Raw genomic sequence first — 6,160 nt, forward strand, 5'->3', positions numbered from 1 at the left:
GGACCTTTTGGGCCGGGCCCAAACACATCTTTCTCGAATAAATTTGGCTGATGTTTTGTTTATGTGGGCTTTAATAGTACAGGGTTGTAGGCCCACACTTGTGCGACCTCGAACACGGGCAGGTTCCCAAAAAAAAGAATACAATTTTAATATCCCATCAAATGTTTGAACATGTAAATGAAGCATTAAATATATATGAAACAAAAAACTAACTATAATTATGGGAGAAATCGTGAGACAAATTTTTTAAGCCTAATTAGTACATAATTAGCCATAAGTGTTATGGTAACCCACATGTGCTAATGACGGATTAATTAGGCTCAAAAGATTTGTCTCGCGGTTTCCCGGCGAGCTGTGAAATTCATTTTTTTATTCGTGTCTCAAAATCCCTTCAAACATCTAGTCAAACGTCTAACGTGGTACCTAATTTATTTTCCTAATTAAACACCCCCAGGAGACAAGAGCCTACGGCTGATAGGGGATTGCGCTCTAGCCCTAGCTCCAAGATTCTATTAAAAGCTTATAAAAATGTTATGCAATTTATGAAAATATTTGAGTTCCTGTTAGCTCAGTCGTAGACGTAAGGATTCTCAAGCTGATGAAACATGGGAAGTGGAAGCCGGCTCGAGGAGGGAGAGAGTTATACTTAGGCCAAAAAAGGCCCAAGGACAGATAGAGGGATTTTAATGTGTTTTTAATTTATTTTAATAGGTTAAATGAATTTTGTGGTATTAAAATTAGTTATTGAGCTCTGAAAATTGTCAGAAAATTCCAGAGAATAATTTAGACCACATAGAATATTACAAAAATATTTGCGACCGTGATTTTTAAAGAAAAGTTTAGTTTCCTCATTAATTTACTTGATTAAATTGCTTTAACTTTTAATATTTTTTTTACAAATGCATTATATAAATTTGTGACGTTTGCTTTTTGCCCCTTATGACAAATTAGTATTCGTCACAATGTCCCATTGAAATAATTTGTGACGATTTCTAGTTGGTATTAACGACGAACACTTTTTTTTCGGCACTAAGCCACCCCAGCTCATACTAATCATCATAAAATGAAATATGCTAATGACGAATAGCTCCGATGTCACAAGAAATTCGTCACAGAAGGTCATATTTCTTGTAGTGATGAAAACCGTTCTATAGGTCGAAAGGTGTGCACCCCCAATTTGGCGAAAATCAATGATTATTGGGATTTTTGCGTAGAAACTGTGCAAATTTGAATCGATCCATTGCGGTTTTTCAAATGATCTCATACGGAGAAATGACCTACATCAAAGTGTTGTAGAACTCAATTAGATCTACAACGTTATAATTAGTAATTTTTATTTGAGATCGTCTATTTACCTGAATATATATTACATGGTGATATCAATTTTGGAAAATGAAATTTTAAATTGTTTAAAAAAAAACCTCAGGTGGAGATATTCTTTATATAAAAGTTATAGAGCACGATGAGACGTAAAACTTTGTAGGGGATAACTTTTCCATTTGATGTTACCTAATATATATCAGATGATTTGGATACGAATAGTCAGAAAAGTAGTATGGATATTGCCGACGGCATAAATCATATAGCTGAGTTTTTAAGTGTAAGGTGTCGTGGAGAGGGAGCTCTTCGGTTTAAACCCCCTCCACCATATGTCATATATGGCAACTAAAAGATAGTGGATAGTGAAGCGTGCATATGCATAGGATGGCTAGTGAAAATTTGAAACACTTTTAGCTTTTTATAGTTTAAATTCAAAAATCATTAGTCAGTACTAACGGACCATAAGTTACGACTGATGAGTTATGGCTGCGTTCGCAAGTGATAATCGAACGAAACTTTTTCTCGTTTTCCGTGTGCACGCTTCCCGAACTACTATATACGATATTATTTAAAAAAAATTATATGAAAGTTGTTTAAAAAATCAAATTAATCTATTTTTTAAGTTTATAAAAGTTAATACTTAATTAATCATATACTAATGGTTTTTTTCGTTTTATGTGCTTTGAATTGACTCATGGCTAGTTTCATTTGCGAACGCAGCCAATGTGTCACGTATGATGTGTTAGGACACATCCGAGATGACTTACACCCATCACATACGAAAGTATCTCATGACCAAATATGGTCTAATTATTATAAATACTGGGTTTAATGGTAGTGGGTAAAGAGTGAATAGTTAATTGATACCCAGTGGACAGAACTAAAATATAATGCGATATTTGTCTCCAACTATGCAACTGCAAGAGCATCCCCTCACTAACCGATTTGAATGGGTCGTCCTTGGTGACAGTGCACACTGTAGATTTAATTTTGGGAACATAGGTTCCGAATACAGCAAGCTTTCTTCTTATCCATTGTTGTCTTTAGATGATTGAAAGGATTTTCTCCATAATGAAAATAATTGATATGCTACAAATTTCATTATGATCTGAAAGCAGACATTTGCACTAATATGTTGGAGCTGGACAGTGTCAAATCCATTTGTATATAGACTGAAAATCTATCAAGTTTGGAGGATGACTTTGGGCCTGTTTGGGAGAAAGCTGCCCCAAACGGTTCACAGCTTCTGAGAATCTATAGTTACAGATTCTGGAAGATGAACTAAGAATCCAGAAGCTGGAGAAGCTAGGTTTAGGAGCTTTTCCAGCTTATCAGAAGCTGGCTACCAAACAGCTGCTTCTTAGAATCTAAGGGCCTGTTTGGAAGCTAAGGACCTGTTTGGGGGAGCTTCTCCCAGCTCGGGGAAAAGCTGCTTCTGCCAGAAGATGCCCCAAACAGTCCACAACTTCTGAGAATTTGTAGTTACAGATTCTGAAAAATAAACTAAGAAACCAGAAGCTGAAGAAACTGGGTTTAGCTTTTCCAGGTTCTCAGAAGCTGGCTACCAAGCAGCTGTTTTTCAGAATCTAAAACTCCCCAAACAGGTCCTAAGCTCCCCAAATAGGCCCTTTGACTGATCATGTAAGTAGGAGTTAAACCTAATAAATATGAAGTTATCCTAAATTTGAAAAATATGTAATCCTAAATTTATGTTATCCTAAATTTGAAAACATAGAATTAAACCTAATAAATATGAAGTTATGATATTTATTATCTAGAAAAAATCCACAGACGTATTATTCCATGGAAGCTTAAGAAAATGAATTCGACCGATCGATTAGTAGGTAGATAATATTATCATGATCGTAGGTCAGACTGGGAATTCATGTTAAAGAAAACTGCCATTTCCCTCGAAACTAAATAAAGCATGTTGTCATAAATACAATACATAATTTATTTTATTCTAGTTTTTAATAATTTCAAAAATTTTAATCAATAAACATGAAGTACTATTGCTATTTTATTTATGTAGTATCGTAATTGGTAAGCTGCAACTAAACCTTTATTCTAATTTAAGCCACCATACTTTGAATAATAACTAACATATTCATCACATGATTGAAATATTTATATTTATCATGCCAATAGAAATAGCTCATGCAACACACTGGTTGACGACTAGTATATATATAAACCCACAGTTGGAGACTGTCAATTGGAATAATTATTTCTAGTATATAGACACGTCATTAATATAATAATATTGGAGTAAAATGTTTACCATTTGGAATTCTCTTCGTGCTCAACTGCATATTATCTTGGTTAAGTCCAATCTCTATATGTCTAGTTCGACCTGGTTATAGGGACTTGTCCGATCGACTAAGATTAATAAGTGACTTGGCGGGTTACGTTGGTCTAATATTTATTTCAAGTTTATTTCGATCAAGTTTCCAGCCGATCCAAGCTTTTTACAGCTGATCGTTCATCCTATCGGCTAACTGTTACAGCATCAACATTCGATCGGCCGGATTATTAGTTACCTATCGGCTCAATAGACGATGGATTGTTTTACTGTTTATCTTGTCAGTTGCAGGATCAAACTAACTGGCACGCCCGCACACCTTCTAAGAATTTAGGCCTTGCACTGGAGCTGTCTAAGATTGACTCCCAAGCATACGTGTGTGACCGTTGATTATTATTTTCAGCGTCAACAGCTGGAGATCGAGACGATGCAACCCCGTGTCAGGTGCCAAGTTCCACCGGTGTTGAAACCTCGATGAAGAGGGTGGCGATGCGCCGAAAGTAGTTGATCTATATTATGATATAGATGATTTACAATGACCCTGAGCATACATATTTATACCCTCGAGTGGATAGTAGTCCATGTTGGACACGACACACGACTCCTAATTGATAAAAAGAAATACAAACAAGTCCCTATCAGACTTTAACTCACTTAGAGATAAAGGAAAAATCCTAAAATAACTCTAACCACTAGATAAAATTAAATTACACGGACTCTATCTATTCTCGAATCTATCTGCATGATTTCTAGGCCCAATCGGACTCCTTTTCCCGTCTGAGTCGAACTCCATCGGCTGTATCCGAGTCATATTCCAATTGCTTCCTGTCCGGTTGCCCTGTTTCCTATATGATTCGGTCATTAATCTCGCTTTAGTCTTCAACGGTAATTTTCCAAATTGTGGCGTTAACAAAACCGCGAGACTAATCTTTTGAGCTTAATTAATCCATCATTAGCACATGTGGTTTACTGTAGCACTTATGGCTAATCATGGACTAATTAGTCTCAAAAGATTCGTCTCACGACGTCACACCCAGAAATTCCTCACACGAATTTCTGAACTTATTTGTGTATTAAAATTCCCTGTCCAGGACCAGCCAGAGTACACAAAAAGACAATGTTTCCTGAGATTAATCCAATTGTTAGTTAACAATTTCTTTTACGAATTTAGGCTTAGGACACAAATGAATTTTTTTATATTTTTAACTTTTTTAACAAATAATTTTATTACTAAACCTCTGGGGAAAATATTTCCATTGCATGAACCTTTTGGCCATGCCACCAACATTAGCATGGCGAAATGGCTAGCCACGCCATTATCGGTGGCGTGGCAGCATTGTCTTGCCACGCAAATATGTCTTGCCACACCACTGATATTTGCGTGGCAGCGTTGTCTTGCCACACCATTGGCATTGGCGTGGCTAAAAAGTTCAGTTTTGAAAAAATTTTGCCCGGTGGTTTAGTAATAAAATTACTTGCTAAAAAGGTTTATTTAATAAAAAAATTCGACAGAAACTCCAGGTGTGACACACGATTTGCACACTAACTGTGCACTTAGTTTTTATTTTCATCTATGTTTAATGGTCTATTTAGGTGTCGAAAGATTCGATGTGATACTTTTGAGAAAAAACTTTGGAAACTAAACATGCCCAATATCTAACTAGCTAAATGCCCATGCGTTGCACTAGGATTTCAATAAAAAAAATTCATCACGCGTCTATGAATTTGTTGTCTAATACTTGCGCAAAAAGTGACTTAAGATTTTTGATAAAGTAAATAAGCATATGTGATTATAATTAGCACTTCATTATAGTCCTTTATCTAAAGCATTCGTGAAAGGAAAAAGAAAGAGCGGAACATTGACTGGCAAAATATAAATTAGAACCAATCTTCCGTCAAACCTATCGCTAAGGAAAAAAGAAAAAAAATTGAGAGAAATGGTGCTCTTGGATTTCTCACCAAGTCCTCCATCGATGTGTCCGGTGGTCCACGATAGAGCCTCTCACCGCTAGGGTTGGCAGTTTCCCCGTTAGAAGCGGGGCGCAATTTTATCCTGCAAGTCCTATCGGGCCAGGCGCCAACATCATGGGTCCACTTCCATTTTTTCTCTCTCTTTTCTTTTTTCTATCTCCTTTTTTCTCTGCTTTTTCTTCTCTCTTCTTTTCTCCTTCTCTCATCTTCTCCCGTTACCTCTCTCTCTTTCTCTTTTCTCTCAGGGGTGGTGATGACAGCAGGAGAGGAGATGGGGCAACAACCGAGTACGGCGCCAGGTCGGGACATGACTGGGATGGCCGGGGTGCGCGAGGCGGCGGCGACACCTGTTGGATGGGGATCTCATGTTGCCGGCAAGGAGAGGTGATGATGGCGGGCGACTGGGGCATGCGGTGGGCAAGTGGAAGTCATCGGAGCGTGGAAGGTGTGGTAGGGTGCAGGCGGCTAGGAGGTCATCGGGGCATGCGACAGGGCGGCGACCAGGAGGTGGCCGAGGAGTGCATTCGAGTGTTTACCGGGGCGCGCAAGAAGCTACGGGTGGCCGGG

This window comes from Oryza brachyantha, chromosome 5 (genome assembly GCF_000231095.2).
Source record: "Oryza brachyantha chromosome 5, ObraRS2, whole genome shotgun sequence".
NCBI classification, from domain to species: Eukaryota; Viridiplantae; Streptophyta; class Magnoliopsida; order Poales; family Poaceae; genus Oryza; species Oryza brachyantha.